This window comes from Aquarana catesbeiana, linkage group LG08 (genome assembly GCF_042186555.1).
Source record: "Aquarana catesbeiana isolate 2022-GZ linkage group LG08, ASM4218655v1, whole genome shotgun sequence".
NCBI lineage: Eukaryota > Metazoa > Chordata > Amphibia > Anura > Ranidae > Aquarana > Aquarana catesbeiana.
Window position 1 is genome coordinate 279,615,497 of NC_133331.1, and position 15,600 is coordinate 279,631,096.

Below are 15,600 nucleotides of genomic sequence, written 5' to 3' on the forward strand. Positions count from 1 at the left end.
CCCCCCCGGTTTGCACCAGAACCTGCGGACGGACCGAAAATTTGCACGAACGTTAGAACCCCATTGACTTATATGGGACTCGAACGTTCAAAATCAAAAGTGCTAAATTTAAAGGCTAAATTGCATGGTATTGTCCTAAAAAGGGTTTGGGGATCCGGGTCCTGCCCCAGGGGACATGTATCAATGCAAAAAAAGGTTTTAAAAACGGCCCTTTTTTCGGAAACAGTGATTTTAATGATGCTTAAAGTAAAAAAAAAAAAAAAAAAAAAAAAGTGAAATATTCCTTTAAATATCGTACCCGGGGTGTGTCTATAGTATGCCTGTAAAGTGGCGCGTGTTTCCCGTGCTTAGAACAGTCCCTGCACAAAATGTCATTTTTAAAGTAATAAAAGTAATTTAAAACTGCTTACGGCTTTAATGTAATGTTCGGTCCCGGTAATATGGATGAAAATCAGTGAGACAAACGGCATGGGTACCCCCCCAGTCCATTAACAGGGCGTTTGGGTCTTGTATGGATATTAAGGGGAACCCCGCACCCAAATTAAAAAAAAGGAAAGGTATGGGGCCACTAGGCGCTATATACTCTGAACAGCAGTATACAGGTGGTACAAACAAGACAGGGACTGTAGGTTTGTTGTTAAGTAGAATCTGTTTGTAATTTTGAACTGGTACATTTTTAAAGTGTAGCTCCAGCCAAAAAATCTATTTTTAAGCTTTTTGGAAAACATAGGGACGGGTTATCACCCCTGTGACATTTGTTTTGCTGTCTGTGCTCCTCTTCAGAAGATTTCACCTCACTTTCTGTCCCAATGACAAATGTTTTTTTTGAAAATGTGGGGCTTTTAGTAAAACAAGGATTGGTGATAAAGCATCAGTGAAGAGGAGACATGTTTTCCCCATATTAACTCTTACAGGAGAGAATTTCCCTTCCTAGGGGTAGATTTCATCTCACTTCCTGTTGTCTCCTTCCGTTTGCAAGTAGGAGTCGTTTGTAAGTTGGATGTTTGAAAGTAGGGGCCTGCCCTATATACTCTGCAGAAATTTGGGCCTTAGGTGTTGTTGTGGCCACAACACTGTAAGCCCTCACAGGGCCCTGCTGTGAAATATTAGATAAAGAATTGTAATTACATGTCCCTGTTGAACAGGGGCAGAAAAATCGGGCCTTTGGTAGTGGTGGTGGTGGTGCCACAACACTGTAAGTCCTCACAAATACTCTTGGTGGGCGCAGAAACGGGCCCTGCTGTGAAATATTAGATCAAAAATTTTAATTGCATGCACCTGTTGAACAGGGGCAGAAAAATTCGGCCTTAGGCACTGGTGCTGGTGCCACAACACTGCAACCCCTCACAGATACTCTAGTTGGAGCGCAGGAACTAGCCCTGCTGCAAATAATTGCATCAAAAATTGTAATTACACGCCCTTGTTAAACAGGGGCTGAAAAATTGGGCCTTACCCAATGGTGGCGGCGCCCAGAACCAAAAATGTTTTTACAAGCTATCAGCATGATCATTGAGGAGGAAGAGGATAGTTACTTAGCATAACAGGATAGTCACTCAGCATCAGCATAGGCAATCTTTGAAGGGATCTGCCATTCCAAAAAAAAAGATTTGGTTACATCAGCATCAGGTGCATGGTAGCTGGTGGTGATCCAAGACTGATTCATTTTTATGAAGGTCAGTCGATCGACCGAGTCGGTGGGCAGGCACACCCTGTGATTGGTTACAAAACCTCCTAGGCTTGCCACCTGTCCGGGATTCACCTGGACAGTTCGGGTTTGGAATCATATGTCCGGGTTTCAGACTGCCTGAAAACCGGACACATTATTCAGACTGGACTATGGCTTCCCAACAGGTTTGCTGGCTGCAGTTGGCTAAGTTGAGAGTTTCTGTTACATGTTCTTTCACACTGCTCAAAGCCAACACTAACAATACTAACAATTCCCCCACACTGACGGGAGAGGAGAGAGGGCTCGATCTTCACCTCTTTCTCCCACCCCTACCCCTCTGTGTCTGCCCACACTCCAATCGCCAGCTCTATGCCTCAGAAAAGGATAGTGGGGGCTGGAAATGTGAAGTCCAGCAGCCTCAGATACATCTGAATGAGAGGTGCTGACTGCCAAGGGGTGAGTGAGCTCACCATCCATCCCTGTCTGTGACTGAAGTCCCCGCCCTTCTCTCTCCTGCCTCTGAGTGAGTACACTAAGGTAAATCAGAGTTCTCAGAGCACCCCTTACATCAGAGTTCCCCTTTACACCAGAGGCCACAGTGTTTCCCCTTACAGCAGAGTCCTCTCCATATATTAGAGTTCTCAGTGTCCCCCCTTAATTCAGGGTTCCCAGAGCATAGAGTTCCCAGAGCTTAGAGTCCCCAGAGTTCTCCCTTACATCAGAGTCTGCAGAATCCCCCTCTTACAGTGAAAGGCAACTCTGTGGATGTAAAAGGTGAACTGTGTGGACTCTGATGTAAAGGGGAACTCTTGGTTTTAATGTCATATGATTAGAAATGTTATTTAAATGCAAAATATATATGTATATACTGTAAAAAAAAAAAAAAAAAAATGATTGATGTGCGCTGCTAAAGTGTTCCGGTTTGGTTTGAAGAAAAGGTGGCAACCCTAAAACCTCCAGCAGCACTGAATGTGCGTTCCAAAAGAACGCTGGATGCAGGAAGGCCAGTAGCTTAATTGCATACTGTGCAAGCTCTGGCCAGTGATCCATCCTCAAGACCCAGTAACCCAGAGAATTTTCGGTGGGAAAGGTGTCCAAGTCAGATCTTGCCCCTAGGTATTCCTGCACCATGTAAAACAGACGCTGGCGATGGTTGCTGGAACCGATCATACCTTGGGGCTGCAGACTAAAAAATTGTCTGAAAGCATCGGTCAGACGGCCACCTTCTCCACCGCTCCTTCTTTGACTGACCGAAGCCTCAGCAACATGTTGTCCAGGAACAGGAGTTTGTAACCTACCAGTCTCTGGAAACGCGTTGCACAGACCTTTCTGCAAGGCCTCCCGAAGATGTTTCATCCTCTGCTCCCTCTGCGACGGCAAGATAAGGTCCGCAACCTTACCCTTGTAACGTGGATCAAGAAGGGTTGCCAGCCAGTATACGAGGATCCTTCTGCAGGCTTTGCAGGATCAGGGAGGCCATGCAGTGTAGGTTTGCTGAGGCATTCGGTCCGGAGTCCTCTGGGTCACTAAGGACGACATGATCAGCAGCCACCTCCTCCCAGCCACGTACAAGTCCATGTGTTTCTTGGGACTGTAAATGATCCCTTAAAGACTGCTCCTGATGCTGAGTGGAAGGCTCCACTTCCATGCTGACACAATCCTCCTCCTCCTCGTCCTCTTCCTGTGTGATCGGCGGGCACGCAGGAACACTGTCTGGATAAAGGGGGCCTTGAGAGCTAAGGAAGTCCTCCTCTTCCTGCCTCTGTTCTGCCTCAAGTGCCCTGTCCATTATTCCACGCAGCATGTGCTCCAACAGGTGGACAAGGGGGACAGTGTCACTGATGCATGCACTGTCACTGCTCACCATCCTCGTGGCCTCCTCAAATGGTGACAGGACAATGCATGCATCCCTGATCATGGCCCACTGGCGTGGGGAAAAAAAACAAGATCCCCTGACCCTGTCCTGGTGTCATAGTCGCACGGGTACTCATTGATGGCCCTCTGCTGCATGTGCAGCCGCTGCAGCATGGCCAACGTTGAGTTCCACCTGGGGGGCATGTCACAGATTAGGCGGTTCTTGGGCAGGTTAAATTCCTTTTGTAGGTCTGCCAGCCGAGCACTGGCATTAAATGACCGGTGGAAATGCACACAGACTTTCCTGGCCTGCCTCAGGACATCCTGTAAGCCCAGGTACCTGCCCAAGAACCACTGCACCACCAAGTTAAGGACGTGAGCCAAACAGGGCACATGGGTAATTTGTCCCTGTCGGAGGACGGAGAGGAGGTTGGTGCCATTGTCGCAAAACACCATTCCTGACTTAAGTTGGTATAGTGTAATCCACCTCTGAACCTACCCCTGCAGAGCTGACAGAACCTCTGCCCCAGTGTGGCTCCTGTCCCCCAAGCACACCAACTCAAGCACTGCATGGCATCTTTTGGCCTGCGTACTTGCGTAGCCCCTTGAACGCTTACGGAGCACCGCTGGTTCTGAGGACAAAGCACAGGAAGAGGTCATGGAGGAAGAAGAAGAGGAGGGGGTGGAGGAGAGAGGTGTGTCAGAATCACCAGTAGTGGCATTTTTGAGGCATGGTGATGGAACAACCTTCAACACTACTGCACCTTGTCCTGCATCCTTCCCAGCTGCCAGCAGAGTCACCCAATGTGCCGTGAAACTTAGGTAACGTCCCTGTCCATGCCTGCTGGACCATGAGTCAGCGGTAATATACACCTTACCTCTGACCGCCCTGTCCAGCGAGGCCAAGACATTGCCTTCCACATGCCAGTAGAGAGCCGGAATCGCCTTCCGTGAGAAAAAGTGGCGTTTGGGAACCTGTCACTGAGGAACCGCACATTCCACAAACTCAAGGAAGGGGGCAGAGTCTATCAAATGAAAAGGTAGCAGTTGAAGTGCTAGAAATTTTGCCAAACTAGCATTCAACTGCTTGGAATGTGGATGGCTGGGAGCAAACTTCTTTCTGCGGTGCAGCAGCTGGGGCAGGGAAATTTGCCTGGTATAATCTGACGTTGTTGTACCAATAGCAGATTGCCCGCAAGCACTTGGCTGTGACACACCTAATTCTACACCTTCATTCCTCTCAGTGCAGGTCTCAGAGAGGACTGAAGGTATAGTGGGGTTGGAGATCCCAGCTGATGAGGAGCAAAGAGAGGTCCTCTTTGTTCTTTGGTGTGGGTCTTTTAGGTACGCTTGCCAACGTACTACATGGCAGGTCAACATATGTCTGGTCAAGCATGTGGTGCCCAAGCAGGAGATGTTTTGGCCACGCGAGATACACTTGAGACATATGTTGCAAATAGCAGCGGTGCAATCTGATGCACTCGTCTCAAAAAAGGCCCACACCAAAGAACTTTTGGAATAACGTGCAGAGACAGCAGCGCCCTGCACATGTGGAGCTCTGAGGTGTGATGCAGTCAGTGTGCTGCCCTTAGGCTGGCCCCTGGAGGGCATCCTGCCTCGTTGGTGATGTGCCTCCTCCTCCTCCCTCCTATCAGGCACCCAATGTTGAGTCAGTGACCTCATCATCCCCTCCCTCCTCATCACTGGAGCAAACCTGGCAGTATGCTGCAGCTGGGGGAACATGACTGCCAGATTGCTGTCCTTCTTGGGCACCCCTCTGTCCGTGCTCACGTTACTGCTTCATCTAGCTCAGTATCATCATCAGAGCCTTCAAAATGCTGGGCATCCACCTGGAGCATGTACCCAACACTGTGGTCAAACAGTTCGAGGGACTCCTCAGGAGGACATGGTGGGTCTAAGGAAGGAGTCACTGATGACATTGAGCTGAGGGAAGAGGCCGCGTTGGCAGCTGCTTTGCCAGATAAAGTACCCTGAGCCCGGGGGGGGGGGGTTAAGGACGATGAGGACGGCTTGGTCATCCCCTCAAGCAAGGCCAGCTGCCGAAAAAAAGGCCAAGCGTGTCCCATGGCCATGTGGCCATGTGCTGATGAGGATGCACTGTGTCCACGACCAGCACTGTTGCCTCTAGACAAAGAGCCTGCTTGCCCTCTTTTATTGGCTTGTGACTGTCTGCCTCATATATATATATATATATATATATATATATATATATATATATATATATATATATATATATATATATATATATATATATATATATACCAATTATACTGCAGCTAGCAGAATCAACTGCCTGCCTGTAGTATTAGTATGATAACCCCTGCACTTGACTTGTCTTCAGGTAGCTATAAAGTAGGTGCAACTGTGCAGGGTACACAGTACAGTAACTGGAAATACGTCAAGAGCTTACACAAGCACCTAGCTGCAGGTAGCCATACTGTAGGTGAGACTGTGCGGGTTACACAGTACAGTAACTGGAAATACTTCAATGAGCCTACACAAGCACCTGGCTGCAGGTTGCTTTACTGTAGGTGAGACTGTGCAGGGTACACAGTACAGTAGCTGGAAATACTTCAATGAGCCTACACAAGCACCTGACTACAGGTTGCTATACTGTAGGTGAGACTGTGAAGGGTACACAGTAAAGTACCTGGAAATACTTCAATGAGCCTACACAAGCATCTGGCTGCAGGTTGCTATACTGTAGGTGAGATTGTGCAGGGTACACAGTAAAGTAGCTGGAAATACTGTAAGTCAGTATATTAGGAAGAGAAGAACAGGATCTAGCACTGAATACAGTGTGTGTGTGTATATATATATACATACATACAACACCTGGGATGCATATATATATATATATATATATATATATATATATATATACACAATACACTGTAGCTAACTGACTCGACCTCTCGACCTGCCTACTCTATCTAACTTAAATCAAATGACACTGTCTCTCTGTCTCTATCTCTCAATGCTGGAACACACTACACAGGGCAGCCGTGCAGGTGGCCTTATATAGTGTGGGGCGTGTACTAAACCCCCTGAGCTATAATTGGCCAAAGCCTCCTTGGCTTTGGCCAATTACAGCTCTCTGTTCAGACGTCTCTGTGATTGGCCAAGCATGCGGGTCTTAGTGCATGCCTGACCAATCATCAGCCAGCAATGCACTGCAATGCTGCAGTGAATTATGGACTGTGACGCGCCACTCAAATTTGGCGTGAACGGCCCATATCGTTCATAATTCAACGAAAGACCGAACACACAATGTTCGACTCGAACATGAAGCTCATCCCTAGTCATCATCCTTTAATTCTGCTGAATATGGGTGACCTAAAATGATGCCCCCACCCCTGAAAAAAGTTCTGCGCCCCACCAAAAATTATATATATATATATATATATATATATATATATATATATATACACACACACACAGCACCAGCTGCCACTGTCCCATCCTTTAACCACTTCCCGCCCGCCCTATAGCGGATTGACGTCCAGGAAGTGGTTCTGTTATCCTGACTGGACGTCATATGACGTCCAGCAGGATAACATGCCGCAGCGCGCCCCCGGGGGCGCGCATCGCGGCGATCGGTGGAGCGGTGTGTCAGTCTGACACACCGCTACACTGATCTTGGTAAAAAGCCGATCGGCGGCTCTCCTGGCAGGGGGGGTCTGCGCTGATTGTTTATCAGCGCAGCCCCCCCGCAGATCACCACACTGGACCACCAGGGATCGCCACTAGGACCACCAGGGAAGGGGCAACATGTGGATGGCCAGGTATGTACCCCATGGCCATCCACATGTGCCCAGTGTGCCAAATCTATGCCAATCAGTGCCCACAAATGGGCACTGATTGGCACAATTATGTTGCAGTGATGCCCAGCAATGCCACCCTTAGGGGCATCACTGCAAATAAGCAATGCCATCAGTGCCACCCATCAGTGTCCATTCATGCCACCTGTCAGTGCCCATCCGTGCCCATCAGTGCCCATCTATCAGTGCCCATCCGTGCCAACTATCAGTGCCACCCATAAGTAACCATCAATGCCACCTACGAGTGCCCATCAATGCCACCTATGAGTGCCCATCAGTGCCGCCTATAAGTGCCCATCCGTGCCACCTATGAGTGCCCATCAGTGCCGCATACCAGTGCCACCTATCAGTGCCCATCAGTGCCACCTATCAGTGCCCATCAGTGCCGCCTATCAGTGCCCATCATCAGTGCCCGTCAGTGCCACCTCATCGGTGCCACCTCATCTGTGCCCATCAGTGCCACCGTATCAGTGCCCGTCATTGAAGAAGAAAACATATTTATTTACAAAAAGTTTTAACAGAAACAAAGAAAAACATGTTTTTTTTCAAAATTTTCGGTCTTTTTTTATTTGTTGCGCAAAAAATAAAAACCGCAGAGGTGATCAAATACCACCAAAAGAAAGCTCTATTTGTGGGAACAAAATGATAAAAAATGTGTTTGGGTACAGTGTAGCATGACCGCGCAATTGTCATTCAAATTGCGACAGCGCTGAAAGCTGAAAATTGGTCTGGGCGGGAAGGTGTCTAAGTGCCTGGTATTGAAGTGGTTAATTCTTCTGAAGATCAGAAATCATTCAAAATTAAATACCAAACAAACATCCCCCAGCTGAAAAGGAACTCAGATCTCAGATCCTCCTTCACACTCCTTGGAAGAAATCGCCCAGATCAGAGATTGGTGCAAATTTTCACATTCTAGAATTCAAATTTCCCACCAGAATTCTATGGAATGTTCCAATGATCTCAGATAGAATAATCCGACACTAAAATCTGATATCTCTTCCCCCGGGAACATCAATCAACGCTCCTCTGAATTGTCGGGCAGTTTATCTAACCAAGAATAATAAATCCATTAATAAATTCGTTAGGAATAATAAATAATACACAATCCGCCCTGCTAGAGAATGTTTGCTATAGAGATCAATGAAAAGTCTACAGAATAAGTATTTTCTGGGCTGAAAAAATCTCGGAATACATTTCTTTGAAATCGGCATAAGAAAGACATTACTGGCTGATGAAGGAAACGCCCACGGCTCTGATTGGCTCAGATTTCAAAAGGCTACTTTCAAATTTACCCGCCTGAATTGTGAAGAATGTTACAGAGAAATAATCAGCCCTATTATACCGCCAAATCCGACACTGAGATCATCAGATGAGACATTTATCCGAGAAATATCACCAATGCTTTATTGTCATTGATTAGTCCGGATTTATTTGGAAATGGAGTCTGAAGATTGTTGAATAATGTAAAACATTTCCATATGTTATTTTATTCCAAGTCCTCAGAATGCAGAATCCCCCCTCCCCCCACTGCTACATACAGAACATGACAGTGAGATGACTTCTCTCATAGATTCTCTACCTTTCTATATGATGGGGAATGAAGTATTACACGTTTCATCGTCAGATCTGTATAGGATGGTGGGAACTGGCCGATAATCAGATATGTAGCAGTTACAGATTTCCCCCAAAGTAGAATAATAAATAAAAAAAGTGAAAGGACTGGTAGAAATCGTGACACTGACAGATATACATTTGTACAATTAATCAATAAAACAAATATTACATGTCTGAAGAATCAGATCTGTCCTCTCTTAGAATCATTGATAACATTTTGTAGTTTTCTAGTTACAAAGTAAATGAAATTCTCTGCAGAGTATTGGATGGCTGAGGCTCCTCTCTATCCGTTTTCCTTACTACCAAATGAGAAAATATTCATCAGAAATATATTATAAAATGATAAGATCGGAGATTCCTAATCGGTGTAAGAATTAGGAGCTCTGACATTGGAATGCTTGTCTCCATAATACAGGAAATGAGATGACAGAAAATCCTCCTCCGATCTCACTGATCGGATTATTCCGTTCTTTAGTGAATAACAAGTAGAAAGGTGACTTGTACAGCTTGTTCCATCCAGCACAATTCTGTACTAACATGGAGGGACAGATGAATCGTGTCCCCCCCCCCCAGCATTGTCCTCCCTGCTCTGGGATCGGTGTTAGCGCCGATCAATCTACAGACAATGAGATCCGATCCAATGTATTCTCTATGGAGAAACAACACTGACACCTGGTGGTGATAGGAGACATGACATCTGTACGGGGATCAGGGAAAAGATAATGTGATCTCATATTTCTCTTTCTGAATCCCTGAGTGAAAATTAAAAAAAAAAAAACTGGAATTAGTGTGAGGACTTTGATAACAGAATTAAAAATCATACCTGGGGGTCTGAGGAAATGGTAACAGGAGGGGATCTAAGCTACAAAATGCATATTATTTTATGTTTTTTTTTTTGTAAGAGAAATGCATTTAAAAAGGTCTTTTATTTGTGGTATAAGGAGTCATGGAGGAGAAAATACACCTAGTGGTTATAAAAATAAATGTCTTCTGTACGGGATCTGGGAAGATATACAATGTGATTGGATGTTTTTTTTCCATTAGCCAACAATATTGATGTACAAATCAGACCCTCCAGATAGTCTGTACAATGGAAACAAGTTAGGAATTCCCAAATAAAGGGAATGTAGAAAACTAGCTGATATTCGGATATATTTATTCCAACTATAATACATCCTCAAATGTATAACTCCCCATCAGATTGTACAAACATAGTATTAATATTCTGTTAATTCTTCGTGTGTTGAGAATTGTAATAAAATGTGATGAGAGCTCATTGATGGAAATGGTGGGTGGCTCTTAGAAGAGCCTTTGTGTCTTGTGTTGGGATGATGATGATGATGGGGGGATTACTTGGCGCTGGTGTACTTGGTGACGGCCTTGGTGCCCTCGGAGACGGCGTGCTTGGCCAGCTCTCCGGGCAGGAGGAGGCGGACGGCGGTCTGGATCTCCCGGGAGGTGATGGTGCGGCGCTTGTTGTAATGAGCCAGGCGGGAAGCTTCGCCGGCGATGCGCTCGAAGATGTCATTGACGAAGGAGTTCATGATGCCCATGGCCTTGGACGAGATGCCGGTGTCGGGGTGGACCTGCTTGAGCACCTTGTACACGTAGATGGCATAACTCTCCTTCCTGCTCTTCCTCCGCTTCTTGCCGTCCTTCTTCTGGCTCTTGGTCACGGCTTTCTTGGAGCCCTTCTTAGGCGCCGGGGCGGACTTGGCTGGTTCAGGCATGATTAGGATCAATCAGATCAACTCCGATGTGTGCTGGAGCCGCCCTCATGTGCTGATTTTATAGGCGTCCTATGAAAATGAGTCTCCTCCCTCCTCACTCTTCTATTGGAGGATTCAGTCATGTGATGGAGAGGAGTGGAATGCTTTCCTTCCTCGTTTACCGATTGGTGTAGAAACAATTCAGAGCACTATTGGCGGGCTTGAAAAGTAGCCAATCACAGTGTGTGACGTCAGAGCATTGACGGTATAAATATAAGGAGACGCTAGAAGTTGGTTATCTTTGTCAGAGTAACGACACAGAAATCTCACAATGTCTGGCCGTGGAAAACAAGGAGGCAAGGTTCGGGCTAAGGCCAAGACCCGATCATCCCGGGCTGGTCTGCAGTTCCCAGTCGGTCGTGTTCACCGTCTGCTCAGGAAGGGGAACTATGCCGAGCGGGTCGGGGCCGGAGCTCCCGTCTATCTGGCCGCCGTCCTCGAGTATCTGACGGCTGAGATCCTCGAGCTGGCCGGCAACGCCGCCCGCGACAACAAGAAGACCCGCATCATCCCCCGACACCTCCAGCTGGCCGTCCGCAACGACGAGGAGCTCAACAAGCTGCTGGGCGGCGTCACCATCGCCCAGGGAGGAGTCCTGCCCAACATCCAGGCCGTGCTGCTGCCCAAGAAGACCGAGAGCCACAAGGCCGCCGCCAAATCCAAGTAATCCCAACAATTCCTTTACAACACAAAGGCTCTTCTCAGAGCCACCCACATCTCTCTACAAAGAGCCCACACATACCTCATTGTGTCTACCACATCGCATGGAATGAGCCCTCAATTGTACTCATAGCTTTACACAGGAAATACATTCTTATTTATTCACACTTCTAATACAGGAGAGTTGTACAGGGAGAACAATTACTACATATAAAGAGCCTGAAATGTATTATTGGGGGATCTGCTCATCTTACATGGACTGATAGTCATTGTCCTTCAAACTTTAGTTCTGCCGAATTTATTATAGATCAGAAATCATTCATTATATACCAAAACAATCATCTCCCCAACTGATCAGGAACACAGATCTCAGAATTGTCCTATTATGGCGGGTGGAGTATGGAACGTTACAATCATATCGGCTGAAATGAATGGATTGAATTATAAAAAATGTAAATTCTTCCGGGGAACATTCCAGGTACTTAATAAATGCACTGAAATATTATATTGTTTCAAGGGGTTTGTGCGATAGAGATCAATGAAAAGTCTACAGAACGAGTATTTTCTGGGCTGAAAACGGAGAAAGATCTCAGAACACATTTCTTTGGATTCCTCATCAAAAACATTATTGGCTCACATTTTAAATTTGCCCGCCTGAATTCTTTCGAACGTTACAGAAATAATCAGCCCTATTATACCGCCAAATATCATTAGCGCTTTATTTTCAAGTAGATTCATCGATTAGTCTGGAATAGAAATTGATTCAGTAGATTGTTGAATAACGTAAAATATGTTCTCTGTTACTAGATTTATAAAAAGTGAAAGGATTGGTAGAAATCATGACACCGCCAGATACATATGTACAATGAATCAAACAGATCGGTATCCACTTTGTAACTAGAAACATTAACAATGTTTCTAAGTAATTATCTGCAGAGTATTGAATGGCTTTATCTTAGAAACAAAAATGCGACTTTTTTCTCATTGTCTTTAGTAATCCCATATGGGTGTGTAAATGTTATTAACAATAGTAACCGGTGCTTTGTGTTCTCTATGTAATCTCCGAAAAAGTATTAGAAAACCGTAATAAAGGAAGAATAGGTTTGTCATCAGATCTGTATAGGATGATGGAACTGGCCTCTATCGGATGTAGCAATAACGGATTTCCCCCAAATTACAACTAGAACAATATAAAATATGTGAATGGACTGGTAGAAAATATGACACTGCCAGATACATAAAAGTTTGTACAATAAAATACATAATCAGATCTGCATAGGATTATGTAACTGAAACAAAAGATAAACATACAATCATCATGACATGCCAGAAAAATACGTACTATGAATGAATAAAGACAATATTGAGCTTCTGATGAATTACATCCGTTTTCATTCACCAATATATTTAAGCTTCTAAATAAATGAAATTCTTTGCAGTGCAATAAGTGAATAAACCCCGCCCCTCCTCCTCATGTCTCCAAACGGGTCCGCACTCCGCTCAGCTTTACATCCAGGAAGGAGAGATGTAGGGAAAAAATGCATTTGTTTTATTTTTAAACATGAACAATTGAAACTGGTATTTCTGTTAAATATTCGTGTTCTCCGTGTAATCCCCAGGTACACGTGCGATGTCTGACCATACACTGTTCGATCTTCTTTACTAACGCTACCTAAGAACACAACTAAATTAGTTATCCAATGTTGTATCTAATTGGGTAGAAAATGGATCTATAAATAGATTGTACAATCAGCACTCAGGATGACGTAGTGAGTTTTGGAGATGGATGCGGTATATAGATCTTTGTATGAGAAGGTGGGTGGCCCTGAGAAGGACCTTTGTGTAGATGAAGTGGGTAGGTGTCTATGAGGGTTTATCCTCCGAATCCGTAGAGAGTGCGCCCCTGGCGTTTGAGAGCATAGACGACATCCATGGCGGTGACGGTCTTCCTCTTGGCGTGCTCGGTGTAGGTGACGGCATCGCGGATGACATTCTCCAGGAAAACCTTCAGCACTCCGCGGGTCTCCTCATAGATGAGTCCGGAGATGCGCTTGACACCCCCTCTGCGGGCCAAACGTCGGATGGCGGGTTTGGTGATGCCCTGGATGTTGTCCCGGAGCACCTTCCTGTGCCGCTTGGCGCCTCCTTTCCCCAGACCCTTCCCTCCTTTACCGCGACCAGACATCTCAGAAATCCTTGGTATCCAGACGAACAGAAAAGAAACCGCACACAACTTCCTCCTTATATACAGCCTGAGCGGACCTGATGGAAACCTTCCTGTGAAAGAGGCGGAGTCACACCCATTCATTACAATAAACGAGAGAATTCCATTCCTTTAGAAGGCTCCTAAATAGTCTGTTAAAATTCAGATACATTAATGCAACAGCAATACATGTCCAGGAGATGAATTTATTCCTTCTTCTCAATTATTTTTTATTTATACCTGGAGATTATACAGAGAACATGAATCTTTAACACTTCATAACAGAAACACAATCAGCAGTTTCAATTATTCATTTTAATTTCATATTTATAAAACGTTATTTTGAAAAGTAAACACAGAAACACATTACTTCTGACGTCTCTCCTTCCTGGGTGTAAGGCTAAGCGGACCTGATGGGAGACATGAGAAGGGGCGGGGTCTAATAATTTATTACACTGCAGAGAGTTTCATTTATTTAGACGCTTTTCAATATTTTGCTGAATGGCAACGGATGTAATTCATCAGAAGCGCAATATTATCTTTATTGATTAATTGTACACATGTGTCTGGCATGTCATCATTATTACCTACTTCTAACAATAATGTCATATTTCCCGATCTTTTTATAGGAAGAGCAAACTATGTACAATTTGCTATATGTAAAAAGATAAACAAAAGATATTCTAGTTTTAATATGGGGGGTCCATAATTACTACATGTCCTAAAGAGGGAACATTAATTATCGGCCAGTTCTACGATCCTATACAGATCTGATGATGAAACGTGTAATACTTTATTGGCCATCATATAGAAAGGTAGAGAATGTAGAGAAGTAGAGAATCTATGAGAGAAGTCATCTCACTGTCATGTTCTCTATGTAGCAGTAGGGGGAGGGGGGGGGGGATTCTGCATTCTGAGGACTTGGAATAAAAGAGAACATATGGAAATGTTTTACATTATTCAATAATCTTCGGAATCCATTTCTATTCATTCCGGGCTAATCAATGAAAATAAAGCTATGATGATATTTCTCGGATAAATGTCTCATCTGATGATCTCAGTGTCGGATTTGGCGGGATAATAGGGCTGATTATTTCTCTGTAACGTTCTTCACTATTTAGGCGGGCATATTTGAAAGTATGAATTTGAAATCTGAGCCAATCAGAGCTGTGGGCGTTTCCTTCATCAGCCAGTAATGTCTTTCTTATGAGAATTTCAAAGAAATGTATTCTGACTGAGATCTTTCTCCGTTTTCAGCCCAGAAAATACTTGTTCTGTAGACTTTTCATTGATCTCTATAGAAAACATCCTCTAGCAGGGCGGATTCTGCATTGTGAAGTAAAAGAAAAGACTAGAAGAAATGTGACATTCATATTTTCTAATGGATTTATTACTCTTGATTAGATAAACTGCCCGACAGTTCAGAGGAGCGTTGATCGATGTTCCCGGAGGAAGAGATATCAGATTTTAGTGTAGGATTATTCTATCTGAGATCATTGGAATGTTCCATAGAATTCCGGCGTGAAATTTGAATGAATCAATTTCATATTTGCACCAATCACAGTTCTGGGCGATTTCTTCGGATAAAATGTATTGAGTGTGAAGGAGGATCTGAGATCTGTGTTCCTTTCAGCTGGGGGGATGTTTGTTTGGTATTTCATTTTGAATGATCTCTGATCTCCAGAAGATATTCAGCAGAATTAAAGGATGGAGGACAATAAAAACCAGTCCCTGTAAGGAGATCACATCGTTCCTTCACATGAAATGCAGTAAATGATACAAATCCTAGAAACTCTGAATTGCTGTTAGGACGGACAGACATGGAGGGGTGGATGGTTTTGGTTGGAGGGTTTAGCGGTGAGGAGACGATCAGCATAGAAAGATTGGAATGAAAAGAGATGAGAGAATGATGTACTGTGATCACATTTCCTCTCATTACTCCTCACCTCTATTACAAGTCTGAGTGTGATAAGAAGACAAAGGGTTTGTCTT